Raw genomic sequence first — 26,125 nt, forward strand, 5'->3', positions numbered from 1 at the left:
TCCGCTACACTTCAGGAAGACTGTTCCTTTTTTTATACCTTCTTGCATTTTGCTTCTTTCCAATCTACAGAGAAAAAAAAGGGTTGTGAAAAAAGTTTGAAGGATGTGGCGTTCCGTGCGATAAGATTATGCCAGTCGTGCCCAATTTCTGCGTGCGAACGTCAGTTCCATGGCAAACAATGCGCGGTGCAAGTGAAATGCTTCTTATAAAAAATTCTATGTTTGAAAGCATGTGTAGTAGCTGGCAGCGTTAAAATTAGATCTGTCTAGTGATGGCGCAAAATGTTGCTTGGCACAATTTTGAAATTCCAACTTCTCTCCCTCTCTCTACATATATATATATATATATATATATATATATATATATATATATATATATAACTCTAGAATACCTGTCTGTTGGATGTCTTTATAAACGTTCATGATGGAAAAAGCGCTACAGAAAACGGAGGCTTAGCAAGAACACCGGACAAAATATTATTTTATTGAAGATTACTTATCTTTAGCCGCAGTGCATAGGCACCAACAAATTTGGGAGTGCGAGACTAACAAGCAGCACATCAATGAGATAACAGTGACTTCAGCGACAGTGTCCTGTTGCCGATTTTGCTTGCTTTGTGCTATAGTAACTTATCCGAATCAACTTGCTCGAAGCAAGTATCCATCTGTTGTCCTTTCACCATCAAATTTCAAAGAATATCTTCGGAGACGTAGGGCCAACACTTTATCGCGAAAAGAACTTTTACGTAAAATTTGACGCAGCGTTCACAATAAGGTAGAACCAGGCCAAACTCGTAAACGTTACGAAACATTCGGGAGAGTCGGCAGGTATAATACTTGCGCTTCTAATGTGGAGACTGGGACAAGTAGGAAACACTGTATAGAGGGCGCTGAGTGTTCGCCAATCTACATAGTTGATTTCTGCGAAGTGTTTGTGGATACCACAGTTCAAACGTACAGGCAGCAATGAGTGACGACAGGAAGGACACTATGATGCATAGAATCATCGAGATTGCTAACATGTCAATAGTCAGAGAAAAGAAATTCATTGCTTTCCTGAATTTGTAGAGCATGGTCGTCATTTCAGGAATGACATTTATTTCATTTTTTTGCCGGAACTGTGGTATCGGCACGTTCAAAACCGCTCAAATGAGATACATGGCGTGGATGAAACGAGCGGGCTTTAGGGAACATTATAGCGACAATTTCAAAGGAACTTAACGGTTGGATGATTATACGTCGCAGCAAGCATCTTTACGAGCCGTTGTTTCCGGAATTATCAGTTCTGGCATGACGCAGAGGTGACATTGCAAAGCTGATGGTGGAATTAGAAACAAGAGCAAGACTTTTTCTATGGTTCCCGTCGGTAACATTGGTCATTGATTTCTTCCTCTAACTTCTAACCTCATCGGCGGTATAGGGCGCATGCGCTCAGAAAGTGCGAATAATTGGACTGTAGGCTCTTGTTTATTGGGAGAGAAAGCAATATTTTCAAAGTAGCCGGAGAGGTCAGAGGGGAGCTAGCACGAGGCCTGCAGATGACCTTTTGATGACCTCGCATAATGACGGAATCGAACGTCACAGGGAAGTCTTGAAGTGGTAACCTATTGCACGCAATTACTGAAGAGTGCGATGTCATGCCGCTACGCATCGCCCACTAAAGCTGACGTGAACGCTTATGTAAGTGTACGAGACAAAATTACGCCGATGTCACAGAACTAGAAAGTGTCTTGGAAATTAAATAGCGTGCATTGGTTAACCCTAAATTGACGTGTCTCATTCCGGGAATAGAGTCCATGATTCGTGCCCAACGTGACTATTGGGCAGTGAGCGCAGACGGGCGTCGCCATCTGTGTACAAAGAAAGTAACGAGATTTTGGTTCTCCGCGGGCTTTTCTTGGGTTTTTCCAAAGCCTGGTATTTTATGGAGAGTACCGGGCTACCGGAGACGTCAGGTGCAACAGAAAAAAAAACTGGTGGTGACATCTTGCGGCGCTTTGCCCAACCACAAAACGCTTGTGCTTTGTGGTTGGACAATCTGGAGGTGCTTGTGCCTTAAGATGTCTGTTGCTGCTGCAAAAGGGAATGGTGTCTGATACAACTGCGCAAGACTTGTTTTCTTCCTTCGAGGGTGTTTTTGCCGAATGATTATAAAAGTATGGCTGCATGTTAACTATTAAGTCACCGTCCCCATTTTACACTAGCGACTAAGCAGAATACGGTTAGTTACTGCAACATCAGCTCCTTCTTCCATCTGGTTAAACTCTGTGTCACCAGGTGACGCCACCGACCCGGCCGCTCGCCGTGTTTGAGTCTCCAGTAACCCGGCATTTCGCAAAGGGCAATACGTTTACGGACAATACAAAATTCTCTACTGACTTGAGTGGTGGGCCGATCCAATAGGATGTGTCCTTTGTGAGCACATGCATACTTGTGCGGGTGACTGTAAGGTCGAGAGAGACATAAACAGGGATTGGATGTTGCTTTGCGTCTCGTAATTAAGTTTGGAAGACAGGGCAGATATTATTTATCGAATTGGGTACGCCAAGTTTCTTCCATTTTTGTAATCAGTACAGGGGAGGAAAGATAGAGTCTACGCGTGATATAGTTCGAAGAGGCTTTGCGGAGCTACAGAACTGAAAAGCAATCTAGCTTTTTTGTTGTTGTTGTTGTTAGCGGTTGCCATGTGGATATGCTACGCAGCATGCAAAAGCAAGCCTACGTATCCTAACCAACCTTGTGATCGCCCAGTTACCCTACCGTTGCTCAGCATTCAAACACATTACGTGCATATTTTTTACCACCCTGGGCACAAAGGAGGGCAGAAGGAGATCGACCTCAAAAGACTCGATCTCAACCACAGCTTCCGATCAAACTTAATGGCCTCATAAAGTTGTTCTGTGTGGTCGAGAGGTTTTATAAAACATCGCTTTAAGATTCAGCAGCTGCAGTGACCTCACACTGACCCAATCGCAAACTAAGTATTGAGGTTCATGTCGCGTGTGAAGCTCAATCTCATTTAGTGAGCCCGAGGTCGGGCGCTCAGTATATTGAAGGTATCTGTAGCAATTTGTGTTTCCCATAAACGATGCTGTGCAAACGTATTCTGATGTATATGATGCAGGAGGCTCATATATCCATGATACAACGAATGAAATGTAATGCTTCATAACTAAAAGTCTTAAGTAGGAGGTTTCGGCTGCTGAACGTCTTATGTCATGGTGTCTTATTGATTATTTATAAGCTACACCTAAACATTTCCAACATTCTAAATATATCAAAATTTACATCACAGCAGTTTGCTTAGCACCGCAGTATCATTCGTTCAGGAGGATCAGATATGCACCCAAGCAGCCGCTGTAAACGTTGACCTCAATATATGACTTCACCGAGCATTCTGCTTCACTCAACCTCAAACTCAGGCATGAGGTTGAGGTTGAAATCGTGGACTTCATTCACCTAGCATTTCTAGCAACAATTTCTAGCATTCGCCCACTTCGATCATCGCACTTTGTGAGGTTCAGATCAATTTGATATCGAGGTCGACGTCATGAGGTCAGAATCTCTTGAGGTTGAACGCTGATCACTATTTTTGCACTGCCGCGTTTTGGTCATTGTGAAACATGAAGCTTGTTCTTCTGGATGTGCTTTAAGATGTTTGTTGCTGCGGCAAAAGGGAATGGCGTCTGATACGACTGTCAGACGTATACTGCGTGGCTTTTCTCTCAGCCTTTTGGGCGATAACGGCAATGATACAGCTTGCTTGGACAAACGCGCGTAGCCACACCATAATTCATACCCGTGCGCGAGTCAAAACATAAGAGGTCTGCTAGCTGGCTCGATCGTTCGCCTCCGCTACGCGTAAATGTTTGTTTCAAACTTAGTGTGTGTTCCTAACGTTGTCGGGAGAGATTACCCTCGCTGATTTTCCCGAACTCTTTGGCGGCAACGTTTTCAAGGGACGCAAATGTGATCTGTGGCACGAAAAACCAGCTGGTTCGAGGGGATGGTGCGCGCACTCAGACAGTGTCTCGCCGGTTGAACCGAGACATCGATCGGACTCGCGCGGGTGGGAAGGGGTGGGGGAGGGGGCGGAGAGGAGCTGCAACAAGCATGCACACGGTGAAGCAGGCCCGGGCGCATCGAAGGGAGAGGGCGCGACGGGACGATGAGGGAAGCGCGCGGAATAACGGGGCCGGCAGAGATGGAAAGGGAAAATGATAGAACGTGGGAGAGAGGTTGGCAGGGTGAAAATTCGGAGGAGGAACCGAGCGAGGGTTGAAGAAATGGCCCCAGAGGCAACAAGTACGCTCGAGCTCTGAGCGGTTGCAACGAAGAGAAAAGGTCCCACGTGCAGTGAGCAGGGAAGTGTTATAAAAAGGGAGCGAGGGAAAGATATTGAAGACAAAGCGCGAAGTGAAAGATGATTAAAATGAAAAGGAAGGGAAGCGAAGGGCGAATTGACAGGGTGAGGAAAACAGAGCAGCAAGCGTAGGAGAAGACAACGGAGGAGAGCGCGACGGGGCCGAAAGGGGGAGCGAGTGGGATAAAGGGAGACGGAACAAGTGGAACGTGCAGCCACAAAGTATCAGACTGGGATAGAGAGAGTGTGTGTCTGGGGAGATTGGGAAAGAGGCTTTAGGATGGCGTGGGCGAGAGCTGACACCGTTAGCGCAGACGAGGAAAGGAGGGGGGTGTCAGACGGAAGCAGACGGTCGGAAAATGAGACGAGAAAGTTGGGGAAAATGGACATAACCCGAGAATGGAAAGAGGGAGAATAGAGTGAATAGGGATAGAAGGTGCAACAAGTACGCTCGCAGGTACAGCTGGTCGCTTCCGGGGATGGGAATGCGCGATAAAACGAACGCGACTGATAGTTCGAAAAAGTAAGACAGGATGTTGAAACAAGGAGAAAACAAAGGGATAGATAAACTTAGCGATAGCCACGGCTGGCGACCAGATGTAGTAGAAAAGTAGCGGATATGTTTAGACTCGAAAAACGGGAATTTGAAAAAAAAAAACAAAGGCACAAAGACGGAGCAGGAAGATAGTTTTAAGGAATGAGAGAGAAAAACTGCGAATACGGAGATAAAGCACGAAAAATAAACTTTGCAAAGCTCATGATCGGAGCTTTCGTGTGAGGCAAGCATCACTTTCAGCAAGCTCCCTTTCCCTCTTGGCCTAGAAGGTGCTTTTTCCTACACGGCATTTTTCTTTTCTTTTCAGTGTTCGAGCGTTCACCTATAACCCGTCTTTGTACTATGTTCCCGGAAGTGGCCACATGTTTAGGAACATCGAGCGGGTAAGCAATGGAGAAACGGGCTGAGGTCGAACGTTTATTACATCAATTACACTTTAAAATTTAGTATCGGTGTTATTGTTACTGCTGCGCCGCTTCGCTTTTGATCTTCGAGAGCAGAAAAACGAGACGTGAACGCCTGCGCGCAGAACGCACAAGCAGGACAGCTCACGCTGTGGACTGTACATGGTCACGTCGCACAATTTCGGCCCACAAGACATAGAAAGCAGCACTAGGTATTATTTATTCGGAGCTATTTCTCAGCAGCTGTCTTATTTACTCTTTTATTTTAGTCTGTCTGTCTGTCCGTCCGTCCGTCCGTCCGTCCGTCCGTCCGTCCGTCCGTCCGTCCGTCCGTCCGTCCGTCCGTCCGTCCGTCCGTCCGTCCGTCCGTCCGTCCGTCTGTCTGTCTGTCTGTCTGTCTGTCTGTCTGTCTGTCTGTCTGTCTGTCTGTCTGTCTGTCTGTCTGTCTGTCTGTCTGTCTGTCTGTCTGTCTGTCTGTCTGTCTGTCTGTCTGTCTGTCTGTCTGTCTGTCTGTCTGTCTGTCTGTCTGTCTGTCTGTCTGTCTGTCTGTCTGTCTGTCTGTCTGTCTGTCTGTCTGTCTGTCTGTCTGTCTGTCTGTCTGTCTGTCTGTCTGTCTGTCTGTCTGTCTGTCTGTCTGTCTGTCTGTCTGTCTGTCTGTCTGTCTGTCTGTCTGTCTGTCTGTCTGTCTGTCTGTCTGTCTGTCTGTCTGTCTGTCTGTCTGTCTGTCTGTCTGTCTGTCTGTCTGTCTGTCTGTCTGTCTGTCTGTCTGTCTGTCTGTCTGTCTGTCTGTCTGTCTGTCTGTCTGTCTGTCTGTCTGTCTGTCTGTCTGTCTGTCTGTCTGTCTGTCTGTCTGTCTGTCTGTCTGTCTGTCTGTCTGTCTGTCTGTCTGTCTGTCTGTCTGTCTGTCTGTCTGTCTGTCTGTCTGTCTGTCTGTCTGTCTGTCTGTCTGTCTGTCTGTCTGTCTGTCTGTCTGTCTGTCTGTCTGTCTGTCTGTCTGTCTGTCTGTCTGTCTGTCTGTCTGTCTGTCTGTCTGTCTGTCTGTCTGTCTGTCTGTCTGTCTGTCTGTCTGTCTGTCTGTCTGTCTGTCTGTCTGTCTGTCTGTCTGTCTGTCTGTGTTTTTTACGCGAACAGCACACCGAGGTCGAAGGAGCGGTGCTAAAAGAAATGCATAAATGGCAGACGGTGGCAGGGCAAATTTCAAGAACGAACACAAAGTTACTGCCTTTACAAACCCTCCTACTTGCCACAACGAATAGAAAACGTAGCTACGACGCACTTTCCCGATCTCACAATGTACGAGTCTGCGCATACGTCACAGTCACTTCTTGATGCCAGCTCCGCTCCGCGTATGAGGAGTATAATACGCAGTTCTTTGAACCCTGAAAACAGGCGATGACTGTCTCTTCAAAGTTGCAGACGACACTATGGTTGGGAAATGTCTAGACCGAAGGAATACTAAACACACGAGTCTCGCATGTGTAGCAGACGAAAAAAAAAAGAAAGAGGAAAAGAAAACGGCGCAGGGTGAGAGAGAGACCAGGCTCGTGTAGGCTATGCAATGCGCTCGAAACACTAGAACAGGTTTTATGCTCAAGATCTGCTTGGTACGCACGCGGTAACACCACTTGCGTCGTACAGCGAACTCTGCAACTACATAAGCCCTTACCCGCACGTTTGCGGTGCCAGCGATGAACAGACGCATTGTAGTCGTCTGTTTGTCCAGACGGAGAAAGTTTGCGTCCGGCAAAACCGTCGCTCGTACTGAGCTAATGTAACAGTGTTTCTGGAACAAGAGAAGAAGAAGAAGAAGAAGAAGAAGAAGAAGAAGAAGAAAAGAAGAAGAGCAGTACTACGAAATATAACAGCGACTGTCGCGCCGACGGACCTGCTATGTCAGCCTAGCATCCAAAGACAAGCTGCAGAACGTAACGTCACAAAGATACGGCGTGCTGCTGTAACATACTCGTCAGGCTAAAACCAAAATGCAAAGAAAAAGGTGTGACGAACTTTACTGGCACGAATTTTCACTGCGGGTTAGATTAACAGACATGGGCAAGTTTATGAAAGTTAGTTTGTTAACCTTATTGTCCGAAAAGGCAAACAGTGAAGAACAGAATTTTCAAAGTAGTCGTCGGCTTTTCTTCCCTGTCCTCTGTTGTGTTTACAGACATGTAGAGCGTCAAAACATAATTCCCGAATGTTGCCGATATAGGTGGCGCACAAATCAGGCATACGATGCAGGCTCTGTCGAAGTGAAAAAAGACAGTCCCTGAGGTGATGTGTTTCTATACTGCAAGCGCCGGACGCTAGTGTATGAGCCGGATACACGCCATGAGTGCCATGTTTTCGATACTATACCTGCTGAAAAAAATTGTACCCACCATGACTTCGCAGAACTGAGTGAACCTAATTGACTGGTGCATCTACAATCTTCTTTTTTCAATTGTATAGCGGTGACTTTGCCGCTTTTGCGTACTTAAGTTTTTGCCGACTACGCATACTGCGGTGAAACGCCACGTTTTTATTTTCACATAAATAAAATTGTCTACTTTAGTTGTAGCATAATTCCGCTGCTTCAGCTCAGTCACTTGTACAGGTGGACATCATATGCACGAGAAAAAGAAATACATAATTGAACAGTTAACAAAACTTCACTGATTGCCATTCCGACGGCAGTTCGAGCGTTGTTTTTTACTGCATTAGAATAACGCCATTTAGTTTCATTGACAGCCATGTCACCAGTAAGCGGAGAGGACTGTCAATGCCAGTACATAGAGGATAGGAACGAGCACAAAATTTGACGGAGAAGAGGAAGGGCAGGGGTGGCCGATTGCTACTGATGTTGACTGAATAATGGAGGCTTATTTAGTCCTCGGATTGCTAATACCTCTGTAGCATGTGTCCGTTCTGTTTCACTTAGCGAAACACAATTTGACATGGGGGATAAGCTTCTTTAAATGCTCTTGGTGGTCTTCAGCGCGCGCATGGCTGCCAATCCGAAGGCAAGGCTACTTTTTGACGTGCTGGATACTATAGGTGGCGTCCAAAACCACGGCCCAGGGTGACGATAAACGAATACAGATCTTGAAGGCTTTACTTTTGTTGGTTACATGTGGCGGAAGTAATGGCTGCAGCCGGAAACACGTGATATACATCGGGATTTGAACACAGCCTGTACGCATCAGCTGTGAGAACCTGTCCTGTGTACTCTCTCGTGCGAGTATTTTCCTTTACAGCTAGTCGCCGCCGACAACAACCGCACGAGACCTCACCCTACTGACCATTTTAATCTAATTCGACGAGGGTGACAAGGCCACCTTTGACAAAGATAGGTCCACCTATCGCAATGTTGGCCAGCGTTTCTGAAGCACTTTATCCCTGTTTATATGTAACTCCTATGGCCACAGCGTGCTACTCCATCTGTCGGCCCCTTCGTGATTGTTGAATGCCCTCTAAATATGTACAAACTCGGCCTACAACACACATTACAAATGTGAATATATGAGTTTCCAAATCGTGCGACAAAATGCACTGGCGTTCCGGTTAATTTGACCCTGCTCTGCTTACGAAAGCGTTTGGTGAACGACGTACAAGCCTAACAAATGCACATTTTGCCGCAATGACGTCTGACGGCGCTTGTATCGAAAGGCGGCATCACATAGTTTCGAAATTCGTCATAAATGAATGAGCCTTGATAACTCGCCTAACTCAATTCGCCAATCGCTATGTGGGCTGCTCCAAAGTGATTGGCAGAACGTTAATTCTTTTTCGCTGGGGATCCGATTTGGCGGCAGCGCCCCGAGGCACGCCCCGGCGATCGTCGAAGAGCCACCGCAAGCTGGGTGAAGGGAAGCGGACCAAGCTGGGTAAAAGGAAGCGGACCAAGATGGGTAAAAGGAAGCGGACAAAGCTGGGTAATAGGAAGTGGACCAAGCTGGGTAAAAGGAAGCGGACCAACCTGGGTAAAAGTATGCGGACAAAGATAAAGACCCCCCATTTCGGGTCAGAGTTTCGCCATATAGCATTCAAGTTGCTCGATGATCTCAGCTCAAAACGTGAAAGGAGCGCGAGTACGCTAAGTCACCTTTAAGTGGCATCGTCCTGTAGAGCAGTTGGAGTCCTCTCACAGCGATACTGTGGTCTGCCGAAATGCCGTTAATAACAGCATTTACACCGGCAAATTGTTTGTTTAGTGATAGGCTTCCTTTAGCCAAGTTACCCAGTGGGTGATAGCATTATAAACAAAATGAGCCCATAGAGGGCAGAACACGGAAAAAGCGGACCAAGCTGGGTAATAGGAAGTGGACCAAGCTGGGTAAAAGGAAGTGGACCAAGCTGGGTAAAAGGAAGCGGACCAACTAGGTAACAGGAAGCGGACCAAGCTGGGTAAAAGGAAGCGGACCAGTTCAACTCACCCCCTAGGTAACCCTACTTTCGCTCCGCTGGCCCCGTCCCCGCGGGGGCCCTTTCCACGTGGCCGCGCCTTTCGCCTTGACGCCACTCGGCCGGATGCCCAAAGCCTGTCAACTGTAGGCAAAGGAAGCCGCTACTGATAGAATCTTTAGGGGAAAGGAGCATACCACTCTTCAGACGGCATGAATTTGGTTGTTCAGTTACGTGGAACCTGCAAGAAGTAACAGAACTTCAGTGCATCGTAAATTAAGGGAAAGTATTTAAACATAGGGACTATAGCAAACAAGAGACAAATTTCGGCATATCAACACTACAAACGCAGAAGAAACGGTACAGCGCGAACATACTTTATAAGACAAAGAGCGAAGAAAGAGTATAGATTTCCTAATGTGAACCACGAAATCACTCCACGTGGACGGATATAATTGAATTCATGAAAGACAGTTCTTCCCGTTGTCGCATCACAGCTGGTCTGACAATTTACAAAAAAGCTCAGTGTGTCAATGTAATCACAGGGACACGCATATGTTGCTTAAAATATTCGTAAAATGATTTTGCGCTTACAGCTGCAGCGCTTTTGCTCACCTTTTGCAGAAAGATCGCATTTTGGAGCCTACGTCGTTCTATGTAACACGTGGCGCAGTTACTTGCCCTGCTGTAAAAAAAAAAATTTTGCAATGTTGCCTTCGTTTGGGAAATGCAATCTGTGGTCGAGAGAGTGCCTGTGTCGCCGCTTTTTGGAGGCTGCAGAAAACAATTAGCAGTTCAAGGAGAGCTGTCACGTGGTGCTCGTTCCTCTGGAATTCGTTATGCGTCATGGTACTTTATGGCACGCTCTTCGGAGGCAGTAGAGACAATGCATAGGGATTTTGTTGGTACAAACAACGCGTAACCATGCACAGCGCAGCGCTAGAGTACGCAACTCTTCCTACTAAACCGCGTGCTGATGATCTCCGATAAATTTTACGCAGACGTACCACTTTGCATCAAGTTTAGTTTATAACCACGTTTTCAGGCATTGCTTGTCCTTTCGGCCACGATAAGCGGCGACGCCGTTAAAAGTTTTTGATTCCACTGAAGCGGAACTGCGGCGTCGCCTGTAACGTGCACGGTGAAAACGGGCTGTTCAACGTAGCCACGACAGATGGCGCCAGTCTTCCGTTCCAGTGGATTATGTTTTGAGCGGTGTAACCGCAGACGACACCGGCGAGTAATAATCGCAAACGTGGTATGTTAAATGAGACTTCTCGCGAAATGGTGCTCCTGCGGGAAGTTTGAGAGGAGATCAACCCCTGGTTTAGCAACAACGGTTGCGTACACTTTGTGCTGCCGTTCATGCAACACTCGGTATATTATTAAGCTGCGTACGTTCTTCTGTTCTTTATTTTTTCTCGTAGTCTATCTGTCTCAGTACTCTACTCAGTAACTTATTATTATGGAACAATTTTCCCTCTACATCCGTTTGATGTAGAGGGAAGCCAGATGATGTAGAGGTAGCCAGATGCAATTGTCAGGGAGCATGATCCTGAAGAATTTAAAGAGCGGTTGCTTTCACATTTTGGAAACTACAATTGAACGATTTCTCTTTTCATTCCAAGTGTTGTTGCATTTGAAGTTGTCTATACTCCTATTTTGTTTTGCTGCATTACTTAACATGTGTTATTTCAATTCATTCTTGATGTAACATCGTTGACTTATGTATATCTATGACCCCCCCCTCCCTTATGTAATACCCTGTAAAGGGTCCTTAAGGGTCCAATAAATGATGATGATGATGATTTGTTTGTTTTTCTTTCTGTCTTTGAAGCATTCGTCTGCCATATAACTACTGCGAGAAGTAGTAAACCAGTTTTGGGCGGGAACTTTCTACTGACAAAATATTCTTTCGAAGCTCCAGTTTCATGAATTTTGTGATAAGAGGTTGACTACAAGAGAAAACGAAGGTCAAACACGCATTTTTCTTGCCATTTCGCGCTGCAAACGCACTGCCGGCACAACAGTGTGACGTCACGGATCTCAAAAGTGTTTTCTCGTACTTTGACTACTGTACCGCATTAAAAAAGTTATCGGAATCGCCAAAAGTCTGTTCTCGACTCCGTCAGAATAACACGTAGTTCATTTCTGACGATAAAGAAATAAACTAATATCGAGCGGACGCCGCCAATATCTGACTTAAGGCGCCGTCGCGACGGCGCATTTCTTTTCGCCTGTTCTGGCTTTCGAAGTAAAAGGGGCTTTGTCTTTTTCTATTGTGGAAGCGTAATTTACTAATATAGCCCAATTTGTTTTCTCCATTGCGTCCCTATGATGTCGAATATATACCGCATAACAAGCGCAGAAAACGGCTCTCTAAAATGTTTTTGATAAAGATATATAAAGGTGACAGTTGTACTAGCATTGAAGGATTACTTGCGTCTGGAATCTCGGTTAGTGCACTTGGTATAAGTTACGGTGTATGCGTCATTCGTTGTAGCAGACGAAAAAGAGAAAAACATCGACATCGTAACAGACGCGCGACAAACGTGTACCGCCTTGTCTCTCGTCCACTGCATACACCCGAATCGCGCACTGGCAATTTGCCCTCAGACCACTGTGCGGTTGGATTATGCAGCTTTCAGCAAAGTTTCATAGAATAAGAAAACAAGTTGCGAGCAGTTAACGAAAGCGTTGTATTCCGCCGACGGCGGCGGCGAACGCCATAGACGGGGGACGGCAGCCGCTAGCAGACGGCCTACGTCACCCCGCGCGACACAGGACGTCGACTCATGCAGTGTTCGTTTTTTCCCGACCGGACGCGGCCTCCGGCATTCCAAAAACATTTTGCAACACGCGAAGCAATTTCGACGGAGTTCCGCCTCCCGCGCCGCCTGTTGGCGCGCTTGAAAAGCGCGTCTGCGTGAGCTTTTAATACAACCGACAGACGGCGCCACCTTTGCTGTCTCGCATTTGGACCACGCGAAATGCTTTTCGTTTTGTTCGAGCGAGGTTTTGAAACGCTCTGTTTTCCTTCCTCGGCGGACGGGGTTGATACGGGGTTTGCAAGTTCGCAAACTAGAAGCGGGCCGCGCTGCGGCGTTGCTGCATCGCTGAGGCATAGCTGTGTAACGGAAAAAAATATGCACCCTTCTCAGCCCGCGGTCTTGGGGGCAGCTTGCTATGTTTTCCGGGATAATAGCTAGGAGAGTCATACGCGCCTTCGTCGCACTTGTACGTACTGACATGGAGAGCTGCATTGTCTAATCCGCAGGGTAACTTACTGATCGTTCGAAAACACAGCGCCCGGGAGAGCGTTTTATGAAGGTCGCGCACGTACCTATTTTAGGCACTTTGCGAGTATAGATGATTACGGGCGTTAAAGATAATGAAACTGTTACTCGTAGTCCCGTGCTAATCACCAATCGAGGGAGACACGATCATGCTTTTTTCTTTTTGTCCAGTTTGCTAGGAGTTGTAGCAGACGAGGACATCCGACTGCATCACAGTATGCTACCGAGCCTGACTCTAACAGACTCGAAATGACGATGGGTCAGCGCTTTCGACCAATTAAAGTTTCGTTCATCACATTTCTGCATTCGCAGCGACTTGCACCACAGTGTCTCTTAGTGTAGTGCAAAATGCAATGGACTGCAACACAATTTACGTTGAGTACTGTAAGCCCCGACCACAGGCGCCCTCCCGTCTAATCCGCCTTTGCCTCCAAGCATTGATGGGGCGCTGTCAGCTGGGAAGACGACGAGCCGAGCCAATCCGCTCGAGCCATTTTTCAAGCACTGAGAAAATGTCGGCACCAGCGGTTGCTCCTTCAGTCGACACCAGGTCAAGCAGCTCCTCTGTCAAGTTTAGGACTTTCGCCATTGCCTCTGATCAAAACGGCACATTCAGCGTTGTGGGTAATTTCGGCGCTCTTGTCCACAGCGGTTGGAAACGCGACAAACCCGCGGTGCAGCTTGTTGAGACCTCTTTCAATTTTACAGCGATCATCACATTAACTCGTTCAGCGACGATATTCGCGAAGGGCTGATCTTCTCAAAAGTTATCTTCGTGCTGCTACAAACAGCATCTCATACCTATACAACACAGGTAACCGAAGTTGAATAATAGCCTAATAGCTTACTTGATTCAACTTGAGCCAGCCTGTTACAGCTAACGCTAGAAAAAGCAACGACGTATACATCTATAGTACGACTTATGATTTGCGTAGTCTAGATGTATACTTTTAATTACCGTGTACACTTCAATGTCAGACAACGGTTGATAAAGCGCGGCATAGACATCTGCAGTATGACATGCCTTCGACTTCTTCTAGACATGCATTTTAGACATGGCAGGTATAGTATGTGGGCATCTTTGTGGAACAGTGTTTCCATCGCTTTGTCCTATGTGAATCTTCACAAAAATATGTTTAAAATATCTGAATTTTTTTCGACGGCCATCTCGCCGACTCGAATGAAATTTCTTTGAGAGAAAATGTCAAATTCTATTGTCTACTCAAGAATACTTATTCGAAAAGTCGGCAACGGTTTTCGTAATACCAATTTTAGAGGTTTGAGTGCAAGTCGCACCCTTCTCAAATCAATATATTGTCAACAATGGATTTTCGTAAAGCATTGGACAAGGTATCACATAAAAAATTAATCCATTAATTAGGCTATAATATAAAAAATGAACAGATACTTACATGGATCAGAGTCTATCTTACTAACAGACACCAATTTGTCACCTTAAACAATACTTCTAACAATACAGAGGTTGCGTCTGGAGTCCCCCAGGGATCCGTTTTGGGACCACTTTTATTTCTATTATTTATAAATGACATAGTCGCAGAACTTTCAGTTTCCGTGTAACTTTACGCAGATCACTGTATCTTATATGAAAAGATATCTTCTATTAATGATCAGGTGCGTCTAAATAATGACCTGGCAAAGGTCACTGCTTGGTGCGAACAATGACGAATGTCTATTAATTTTGAAAAAAAAAAACTGCTTTTATGAGAATCACACATAAAAAAGAACCTCTTCAATTTGCATATAATGTTGACGGCCTATCTCTATCAGAGGTTAGAGAGTACAAATATTTGGGCCTATGGATAACCAATGAGCTTCTCTGGACGAAGCACATAGATACTGTTGTTGCAAATTTCTTGCGTAAACTGTTTTTTTTTTTAGGCGCTCACTGAAATCATCTACGTCTAGTGTCCGTTTACTGGCGTACAATTCCTACATTCGTCCGTTGTTGGAATATGCCGTAATTAATTGGGACTCATTCACTTTAACCAATATTTAAAAAAAAACTGGAACGTGTACAGCATAAGGTAGTTAGGTTTGTTTTTAATTCATACGGCCGTGCGTCTGTTGGTGAGCTCGTAAGACGCAGAGGATTACCCCCGGTGACTGTGCGCAACCGTATCTGTCGATTAAAGTTCTTCTTTCAGCTTGTAAACGGCCATTACAAGGTTAACACTTCCAAGTTCTTTACTTACTCATCAGGTTATAACACGAGACGAAGGCATGCTTTATCAATAGACAGTTTTAGTTACACGTACGTAGAGGCTTCACGTACGCAAACGTGAAAAGCCTACGTACCTTACGTGCACGCCATCTGAAGCGCTTTTAGCTACACGTACGCGACGCACGCCAAGAGGGACCCCGTAGCTCCATCTATCGGGAAATGTGAACACGGCGGCAGCCAATTCAATCCTGTCGCCGTGTTTCGATGCGAGCCGCCTGCGCGCGCGCGGACCGCTATCGCTTGTTCGTGATCTTGCGGAACTCCCGCGCGAAGCTGTCTACGTGCGCAAGAAACGCACGCAAAGAATTGAATCTCACGTACGTCCGTGAGACGCGCGCGCGCCCGCTACGTTCTACGCATGCGCACTGCTCACACCTAGACGCTCTACGTACGCAAAGCCTCTACGTACGTGTAACTAAAGCTGTCTAATAACCCCCATGAACGCACGGAATAACTGTTTCAAATACTCTTTTTTTCCTAGGACAATAACAGACTGGAATAATCTTAATTCTGATATTGTTACCCAGAATGCCTTATCAATGTTTGAAAAATGCTCGCATGTGTTATCAATTTGTGTGCGTTATTTGCTTGTACGTTTTTTATTGTGTGTTAGGTATTCTTGTAGAAAGGATGTGGAACATCCTTTCTGCCGCAGGCGTCACGAGCACGTGATCTCTCTGGGTGAAGGCAACTGGTCAATGAACCCGCACATGCTACCTGAAGGCATCACTGTTGCCGGATGCGAGACCCTCGTCATGTAAGAACAAGAAGAAAGGTGGTTAACCGAGGAGCCCTATTTCTGTTAATCATATCATGAGAAGCCAACAAACAAAGACACCAAGGACAGCATAGAGGAAATTACTTGTACTTATTAATTTAATTAAAGAAATGATAAATTAATGACAATGAAAGTGGATGAAACAGTGGACGGGGAAACGGCGCCGTGGTAGCTCAATTGGTTAGATCATCGCACGCGTAATGCGAAGACGTAGGATCATTCCCTACCTGCAGCAAGTTGTTTTTTCATCCACTTTCATTGCCATTAATTTATCAGTGCAGCCATTAGCGTTCACACATATTTTTTTGTTGCGGACAGATATTGAATGTCGAGCTTGTAGTGGCGAAATCTTCTAACTCGGAGATATAAGAAAGTTCTGTTCCTGTAGCTAGGTCATCTGACCAACGTTGGTTGCAAAATAGGCTGTAGCTTTGTGTTCCAAGCATGGCAAACTTTAGTTAAACATGAATGCATGCTGGTTGCATGTTAATGGCTCATGGCAACAGATATGTTCAGCTTGGATATGCCATTTCCACAATTAAACAGCGCGGATTATCTGCAAGGAAGCAACCTCCTAAACAGTATAAAAGAGCAACATCAACTGACGCTAACTTATGAACACATCAAATAACCTAAATCATAAAATGTCTATAGTACAGCTTGCCATTGGCTTCTCAAGACGTCACCAAGGCAAAATTAAAAAGAGCTTTAGCTATTCGAGGTGTATAGCTTGTCCGGTCTGCACGTATATCTTGGTGAAGCTGAACTACAGAAGCCTTGACGGCTTGACCAAGCTGGGAGAAATACGTCGTTAAGATGGGTCTGCTTTACCTGACCAGGCATTTCTTTATAAAGACACACACCTTGAACGCTTTGGAAGACTTAGCTATATGAGCTGCAAAATAGCAAAACTTGCCCTCACTGTGTCGTCTCTCTTCTGGGCTCTTTTCTGTAAGAATCGTTGCTGTTTTTCACTGGCTAACTTATAGCTCTGCTGAGCCCTGCACTTAGCAAGGGCAACGCAGAACGCACATGACACGCACTTGCGCCTGAACCCCCGATATAAACCTTGAGACGCCACAGAACTCTCTTGCGGCAGCACGGAAGTCTCAAAGAGCAATAATAGTGCACGTCTGACCACCGTAAAGACCGTCACCATCGTGAAAGAGTAAAGTAAAGCTAGTCGCTTTGAAATGAAACAGATTGCTAGAAAATACGGACCCTTAATGAGGATGGCATTTACGGGGCCGTATGTAGCGCGACCAAGGAGGCTTAAAAAATATTTCAGCGAAGCTGTATGCGCCTAGCCGATTCGTCCGTCCGTCTGTCGCATGTTCGCCGAAAACTCCTCCGGCGCAACCCCGTGGGCATGCGAGAAACAAAAAAAAAGAAGAGAAATACAGGCGCGCCATTGGCTCCGCCAATAGTGACGTCGTGGCTCTCCGTCGCAGCCGAGAGCGCGCACAGCAGTTTCTCTCTCGCTCCGAAATGCGTAGGCCGCGCGTCATGGCAACTGCTGAGGAGCAGGCAGCTTTCGATCAGCAACGCCGCGAGGAGAACCGGAAACGAGCTCGTCTACTCCATGCCGATGCTGCGGACTGGGCACAAGAACAGGCTCGTACAGCCGAGCGCAAGCAGCAACTGCGTACCGAGGATCCGGCAGCTAAGCCTTAGTTAAATAAACGCAGGGGCCGCATGTTTAAGCTTCGCTGTTTAACTATCGTAGGAATTGCTTGGGCGGTTATTCTTTAGCCTGTTTGGGTGCCATGGTGGAACGGGGCGTGGTGGTAACGCGGAGTGGGACCACGCGCAATAGTGTACGCCCGTCTATGGACGGTCACTAAACCTCCTTGTCGGTGATCTTGTACATCAACAATATACCACTTTTGTCGTTTACTTTTGATTCACTCATCATTCAACATACGCAACTGCCGGTGGTGGCCAACGCTACGGTGCAGCAGAACGTTCGCCCGCTTTTGTCGTTTACGTTTGGGAACATAGTTGTTTCGCTACATGGTCCCTAAAAAGCAGTTGTTCCGCGTTCCCCATATACAGGATTAAGCACAGGATGCTTTCGTGCTCAAATATTATATTTTGGAAGCTTTAGATGTTTTGCGGCCCTTTCAAATAAGCTTTAACTAAACTTCTCCGCTCATCACATATGCTGTCGTTCCTAGAATGGCCTGTCAGTCCGACATGTTAGATTGCATACTTACCTGGTGTCGGGCTCTCCGGTGATCTTGGAGGCCGGGGCCCCGTGCCGAGGCTTACCATTGCACTGCGGTTGGCTGAAGCACGCCACTATCCCAAACCGGGGTAGGTGGGGCATGTAATTTTTGGTAGTGGGGCTCGGCGTGCGCGCCAGCCCCTACCCATACGGAATTGAAAATAAGACCTTTGAAATAGTCGTCCTCTTCTTCCTGATAGCAGTTATTATAGGCGCTCACGGGTTTTGGTGTAAGCGTAGTTTCCACACAAATTTGCTAGAGCGAAATGTGGCGCTTGTAGGTTTCGCATTTGCTTCGATGTTTGGACCAGCGGCGCTTTCTTCCGGTGTAGTGGACGAAGCTGCACTAAAATATTTTCGCGTAAAACTTGTTATTTCAGCAGCATGTTACATAATGCTCAATTACAAAAGCTTTGTATGACCTCGAGATGCATTGTTCTGCAGTTCTGTTCCCGATTTAGAGCCACTGAATAACTATTTATTTTTACCACAGCGACAACAACCGTGCATCTACTTATATAAAAAGTACTCATCAAGTATTTATGGAAATAAAAACTTTGTATTGTGAGAAAGTGTTGCGCCTTTGAGACGAATTCTACAAGTGTCGTCTGCTACGACGCCTGCCCGCTGTGAACGCGAGACTTTTCACGCAGACGACAGGCACTTGCGAACTATCTCGCTCTTTCGAAAGGCTGCGTCGGCTGTCACGATTGTTGAACGTCTTCAAGTACATTTAAGCACATCTGCCGCAGTGCTAACTAGGACGCTTGTGGCCTCTTGCGAGTACGCTTCATTATACAGTATATTGACGTACCGCATCAAGCGCACGCCAGGCGTGGCTGTGCGCATACCTATTTTGCGACGGCAGACTACTGCCAGGAAGCAGCAACGTTTCCTACCACAAGTAAGTTTTTGTTCTCAAATATCCTGAAATACACATTTCAATGAGCACATAAATTATCAATGCGTAATGAAGCCCTCAGTCATATTTAATTGTCAAGCCACTAGAAGTAAAACTGCCTATCTAGTAAACAAAATGCGTTATACAAGCAGTCAGCCATCTTTCTATTGCACCATCCATCATTAGCAGAACAAAGTTACTGGCAGGTTATTCAAAACCCAGCACATGTGTGCAGCTTAACCCTTTGACGGTTTTGCCGTACATGTACGGCTGCGGTTTTCTGTCCCGCAAGGTCTTCGCCGTACGGGTACGGTTTCGACCCTCCGTTTGAAATTTCGCGCCATAATGACGATGCACGCTTACTGGGAGGTGCTGCCACCTCTTAGATCTTACAAGAAGAGTTTGACATTTGTGCTACCTTCTTGGGGAGATAAACAGAACTGACTTCAAGCTTCAGCGCGTCGCGCAGACTGCGGCCACACCCCTTTTGCGGTTTCGGTTCGCCGCGTGATCGCAACGGAGGCGCGCGAAACGTCATTTTTCTCTTTGTCGGCACTCTCTTGCAAATGCTGTGGAAGTTGATTTCTATCTTGATTGGCGCTGCTCTTAGCTTGTTTACAACCGCCATTCGCGAGGTATTCTCGCTCTCAGCGGCAACGCGCTTTCGCGGTTTTGGTTCCGCCGCAACGGAGGCGCGCGAAACGTGATTTTTATCTTTGTCGGCGCGATATCGCAGGGGCGGCGGAAGTTGATTTCTATCTTGATTGGCACGGCTCTTAGCTCGTTTATCACCGCCGCTCAGGAGGTATTCTCGCTCTCTGCGGCTGCGCGGAGACTCGTGTTTCAAGGAGTACCACACACTAAAATACTATTGAACGTATTGCAGTTCTGAGTGATGCCGACACCAAAATACTGTTCCCTAATTTTTTTTTACTATTTATTCCCGACTTTATACATCTTGTACATTCAATATCTGCAATAAAATAATTTGACCACCCGGAAAAGTTTTCTTCACCATAATTCGACCCTCAAAGGGTTAACTTTACAGCTTTAACGCTCGCACTGCAAATATCAGCACGTACAAGAAGCCAAACAGCTGTAGTAGAGGAGTAAGTGGCATCTACGTACTGACCACGCAAAGAGCGACTGAACGAGAGATGTTACGTGCAACGGGAAGAGACAGGAAGAGAGCATTGTGGATGCAAAAGGGGAAAGCCGATATTCTATCTGGCATTAAGAGAATATAATCGAGATGGGGGGCAGGCAATGTAATGCGTAGGGCATATAACCGATCGACCGGTAAACGCCGGCGCGATCAGTCTTCCCAGAACAAAGCACCAGTAGATGCACAATCGCGACGCATCTCAATGAAAGCCCCACTTAAGCTTATTAGTATGCATGCCACGTTTTCTACGTGCTTTAAAGGTTCTAAGTATAGAACACGTACGGTGCATCGTGCTTGTATCAGTAGTCCCTTCCTTTCGCTCTTGTGAAGTTTGATAAGCACGTAACGCTGCCGCGCCAACCTAACACACTTAACGAATCAAGGTCAAAACGGTCAAAACATTCAAAACACGTTCTTTTAACGTTTACGTTCTTTTAACGTTTACGTTCTCGTCAGGGCCTCGTCCCCACACCCCCACACAAACATCGGCACAGCTGCTGGCCCAGTGCGCTATCGTCACTTCGAGCACTGCCCCAATGACTGACGAAAAATAGCTGTACACTAGTCCGCCAATCAAGGGAATAATGATCCCTAGCCGGCACTTCGCATCATTCCCATGATAGTTGAACGATCGCAGCGCCAGATTTCCCTCTGGTTGTGGTAATATGAAACTTCATGCATCTGGGCTATTCGCATAGTGACGCTATCGGGCTGCGAATGGAGGCGGCCGAGTAGGTATCAAGTACGACCACGTGGTTCAGTGGTGTTGTGGTAGGCACCCCACTGTGGAGGTGCTGGTGGCGTAGCTGTGACGAGTCCGGTCAGCACGCATATCTTAGTGAAGCTGAATGATAGACGTCTTGGTGACTTGAGCTAGCAGGGAGAAACCCGAATTTAAGATGGGTCTGCCTTGCCTGGGCAGGCAGTTCTTTATGCAGGCACCCACAGTTGACGCCTTGGTAGATTTAGCTATCAGCTGTCCAACAGCAAAACTTGCCTTCGCTGTGTCGTCGCTATTCTGGCCTCTTTTCTGTAAGAATCTTTGACGTCTTTCACTGGCTAACTGAAAACCTTGCTGAGCCCTGCACTCAGCAAGGGCTATGAGGTACGCACGCGGCTCGAACTTGCCCCTGAATCCCTTATATAAACCTTCAGACGCCCCAGAACTCTCTTGCGTCAGCACGCAGGTCTTAAAGAGCTATAATTTTGGACGTCTGACCACCGTAAAGAGCGCCACCATCGTGCAAGAATGAAATCAAGCTTGTCACTTTGAAATGAAACGGATTCTTAGAAAATACGGACCCTTGTTGACGATGCTGTTCTGGGGGCCGTTTGTGGTGTGATGAAGGAGATTTGAAACAATTTTTAAAACCTCTTTAGGCTGATGGTTCCACGGGGCGTGGTGGCAGCCCCGAGTGCGATCACGCGCGAAAATGTGTGCACGCGTCTATGGACGGTCACTAAACCTCCTTGCTGGTGATCTAGTAGCTCAACAATATCATACTTTTGTCGGTTACTTTTGATTCAGTCATGATTCAGCATGCGCAACTGCCAGTGGTGAGCGATGCTACGGTGGAAGGGAACGTTCGCCCCTTCTGTCGCTTACGTGTGAGCGCATAATTTTTGTCAACGTGGTCCTTGAAAATCAATTGGTCCGCGTTCTCTATAAACATGATTATGCGCAGGATGCTTGTGTGTTCAAATGCTCTGTTTCACACGCTTTAGCTGCTTTGCAGCTTTTTCAAATAGGCTCTAACTAAACTTCTCCCCTTGTCCCATATGCTGTCGTTCCTGGAATGGCCTGTCAGCCCGTCGCGCTATTTCGCATACTTACCTGGTGTCGGGTTCTCCGGTGATCAGTGCGGCCGGGACCCCGTGCAGAGGCCTACCATTGCACTGCGGTTGGCTGAAGCACGCCACTATCCCAAAGTGGGGTAGGTGGGGCATGTAATTTTTGGTAGTGGGGCTCGGCGTACGCGCCTGCCCCTACCCATACGGAATCGAAAATCAGGCCTTTGAAATTGTCAGCAATCTTCTAAACGAATACACTAGAAGGAAATGTGGCGCTAGTGTCGATGTCCAAAGCGTTGCCTCAACCTACATGGGAATGATGGGAAGCACAGGCTCCGCATTGACTTCGATCTTTAAACTAGTGGCGTTTGCCTGCGGCACACTAAACGAAGCTACACTAAACTATTTTCGCGTAAAATCTTGTTTTATTTCTGTAGCATCTTATATAATGCACACTATATGAACATTGCGATTGAAGAGCAGTTTACCACCAGGGCACGCCAGGGTATGCATTGTTCTGCAATTCTGTTCCCGATTTAGAGCCAGTGAATAATTACTTATTTATTTTTACAACAGCGACAACAGCCGTGAATGTACTTATATAAAAGTACTCATTAAGTATGCATGGAAATGAAAACATTGTATTGCGAGAAAGTGTTGCGCTTTTGAGAGGAATGCTACAAATGTCGTCTGCTACGATGCCTGCTCGCTGCGAACGCGAGACTTTTCACGCAGACGACAGGCACTTGCGAACTATCTCGCTCTTTTGAAAGGCTGCGTCGGCTGTCATGATTACTGAACGTCTTCAAGTACTTTTAAACTGCAGTGCTAGCTGGAATGCTTGTTGCCTCCTACGAGTATGCTTCATTATAGAGATATTGACGTACTGCTTCTTCGGAAGTGCGGGCCAGCAGGTGTAATTATGGCTTGGCTTTGCGCTTACCCATCTTGTGACAGCAGACTACAACCAGGAAGCTGCAACCTTTCCTACCACAAGTAAGTTTTTGTTGTCAAATGTCCTGGAACACACATTTCGATGAGCACATAAATGCGTAATGACGCCCTCAACCAAATTCGATTGTCAGACCACTAGAAGTAAAACCGTCTATCTAGTAAACAAAATGCGTCGTTCAAGCAGTCAGCCGTCTTTCTATTGCACTGTCCATCACCAATAGAATAAAGTTACTCGCAGGCTATTGAAAACCCAGCAGATGTGTGCAGCTAAACTTTACCGCTTTAAGGCTCGCACGGCAAATATAAACATGTGCAGGAAGCGACACAGCTGCAGCAAAAGAGCAAGTCGCATATACATACTGACCACGCAAAGAGGGACCGAACGAAAGACGTTACGTGCAACGGCAAGAGACAGGAAGAGAGTGGTGTGGATGCAAACGTGGAAAGCCGATATTCTATTTGATATTAATGGAAAATAATCGAGATAGGCAGGCAGTGTAATGCGTAGGGCATACAGCCGGTGGACCGATAAACGCCGGCCCCATCAGTCACCCCAGAAGAAAGCACCAGTAGATGCACAATCGGGACGCATCTTAATGAAAGCCCCACTTAAGCTTATTAGTAGGCATGCTCTACGTGCTTTAAGGGTACCAAGTATAGAACATGTGCCTAGTATCGTGCTTGTATCGGTAGTCCCTTCCTTTCTGCTCTTCTAAAGTTTGATAAAGCACGTAACGCTACCGCGTCAACCTTACACACTTAACAAATCAAAGTCCAAACGGTCAGAACACGTTCTTTTAACGTTTACGATGGCGTCGCTTTCTCGTCAGGGCTTCGTCACCACACCACGGCACAAACGTCGGCCCAGCCGCTGGTCCAGAGCGCTATCGTCACCTCGAGCAACAGAACAAAGGCACAGAGCTTTGCGTCGCACTGCCCCCATGCGGGTTATAGCAACTGTGCTTGGAGCGAAACCAAAACTGCAAAAAAAAAAAGCTGTGGACTAGTTCGCCAATCAACTGAATAATAATCCGTAGCCATGCACTTCCCATCATTCCCATGATAGTTGATCGATCGCAGCGCCAGATTTGCCTCTAGTTATAGTAATATGAAACTCAATGCATCTGGTCTGTTCCGATAGTGACGCTATCGGGCTTATAGGCTGCGAATGGAGGCGGCCGAGTAGGTATGAAGTACGACCTCGTGGTTCAGTGGTGTTGTGGCGGGCACCCCACTGTGGAGGCCCGGTGGCGGACATGTGACGAGTCCGGTCAGCACGCATATCTTGGTGAAGCTGAATGATAGACGTCTTGGCGGCTTCAGCAAGCAGGGAGAAACCCGGATTTCATATGGGTGTGCTTTGCTGGGGCAGGGAATTCTTGATGCAGAACTATAGTAGTGCACGTCTGACCACCGTAAGTACCGCGACCATCGTGAAAGAGTAAAACAAAGCTAGTCGCTTTGAAATGAAGCCGATTGTCAGAAAATACGGACTGTTAATGACGATGGTGTTCTCGGGGCCGTGTGTAGTGTGACCAAGGAGATTTAAAAATAATTTGTTAAACCGCTATGACGGTTGCACGGGGCGCGGTGGCAACGCCGAGTGCGATCACAGGCGAAACCGTACGCACCTCTATGGCCGGTCACAAAACCTGCTTGCCGGTGACCTTGTAGCACGACAATATAGATACTCTAGTCGTTTACTGTTGATTGAGTCGTGATTGAGCATGCGCAACCGTCGGTGGTGGCCAACACTACGGTGGAACTGAACGATCTCCCTTTTGCCATTTACGTGTGTGCACATTGTTTTTTCCCAATGTGGCCCTTGAAAAACAATTGTTCCGCCTTCTCTATATACAGGATTATGTGGAGGATGCTTCTGTGGTCAAATATTCTATTTCACACGCTTTAGCTGCTTTGCTTCTCTTTCAAATAGGCTCTAACCAAACTTATCCACTTGTCTCATATGCTGTCGTTTCTGGAATGGCCTGTCAGGCCATCGCGCTAAGTGGCATACTTACCTGGTGTCGGGCTCTCCGGTGATCATTGCGGCCGGGGCTCCGTGCCGAGGCCTACCATTGCACTGCGGGGGGCTGAAGCACGCCACTATCTCAAAGCGGGATAGGTGGGGCATGTAATTTTTGGTAGTGGGGCTCGGCGTACGCGCCAGCCCCTACCAATAGCAAATCCAAAGTCAGGATTTTTTAAGTGTCATCCAGCTCCGCCGTGAGGTGACTATTCACGGTTCACGCCGGTTGGATGCAGGCGACGAAGTGTGTAGCCTACGTACGACTGCGCGGTAACTCGCTGGTGTTGGCAACCAGCCGGGGTTGCTCATTGGCTATGGTGTTGGGCTGCTGAGCGGGGGAGGTCGCGGGATGGAATCCCGGCCACGGCGGCCCCATTTCGATGGAGGCCAAATACGATAGCACCCGTGCACTTAGATTTAGGTGCAGGTTGAAAAGAACCCCAGGTGGTCGAAATATCCGATGTCCTCCACTACGGCGTGCCTCACAATCAGAGAGTGATTTTGGCACGTACAACCCGATAATTAAATTTTTTTTTCGGTGGCGTTGGCGGGCTCCCTACTGTGTAGGCGCCGGTCGCGGAGCTGTGACTTAAAAGGTGACGTTGTTCCTGCATGGGAGAACAATCGGAATTAGTTTCGCTCGTGGAGGGGCCACAAGGGAGATAGTGTCGGCGTTTGTAGAGAAGCTCGCCTCCTGGCAACTTGGCAACGCTTTGTTAGAAGGCGCAGCTCTTAAGCCCCCGTTACAGTGGCGAGCGTCAGCGTCCTTCCTCGTAACCAAGCGAACGAGGAGCGCAACGCGAGAGGAAAGACGGGGATAGCGAAGACAGCGCGCGGAGGAAGGAGGAGGAGGAGAGTATGGCAAAAGCGTGAGGAGATAAAGGGTAGTGCAGCGCAAGACGGGGCTTTGCGGCGACGATGACCACGTGATGGCGCCAGAGAAGCGCGCGCCGTCTGCGTGGAAAGAAAGCGCTGCATGAGAGGAGGTCTGCTGCGGCTGCTGTGAATTGCATCCGCGCGTCACGTTTAGGGAGGC

At 47.1% G+C, this 26,125-nt stretch overlaps 3 non-coding genes across 3 annotated transcripts; all 3 read left to right on the forward strand.

The window, feature by feature from the left end:
• Positions 1-18,230: 18,230 nt before the first annotated feature.
• Positions 18,231-18,393, forward strand: LOC139048192 (U1 spliceosomal RNA). Its single transcript, XR_011507622.1, has one exon. It is a non-coding gene; the product is annotated as a U1 spliceosomal RNA (small nuclear RNA).
• Positions 18,394-22,141: 3,748 nt separating this feature from the next.
• On the forward strand, positions 22,142-22,304 carry LOC139048186 (U1 spliceosomal RNA). Its single transcript, XR_011507618.1, has one exon. It is a non-coding gene; the product is annotated as a U1 spliceosomal RNA (small nuclear RNA).
• Positions 22,305-25,073: 2,769 nt separating this feature from the next.
• On the forward strand, positions 25,074-25,236 carry LOC139048182 (U1 spliceosomal RNA). Its single transcript, XR_011507614.1, has one exon. It is a non-coding gene; the product is annotated as a U1 spliceosomal RNA (small nuclear RNA).
• Positions 25,237-26,125: the final 889 nt, after the last annotated feature.

The sequence above is a fragment of the Dermacentor albipictus genome, chromosome 7, assembly GCF_038994185.2.
Source record: "Dermacentor albipictus isolate Rhodes 1998 colony chromosome 7, USDA_Dalb.pri_finalv2, whole genome shotgun sequence".
Lineage (NCBI taxonomy): Eukaryota > Metazoa > Arthropoda > Arachnida > Ixodida > Ixodidae > Dermacentor > Dermacentor albipictus.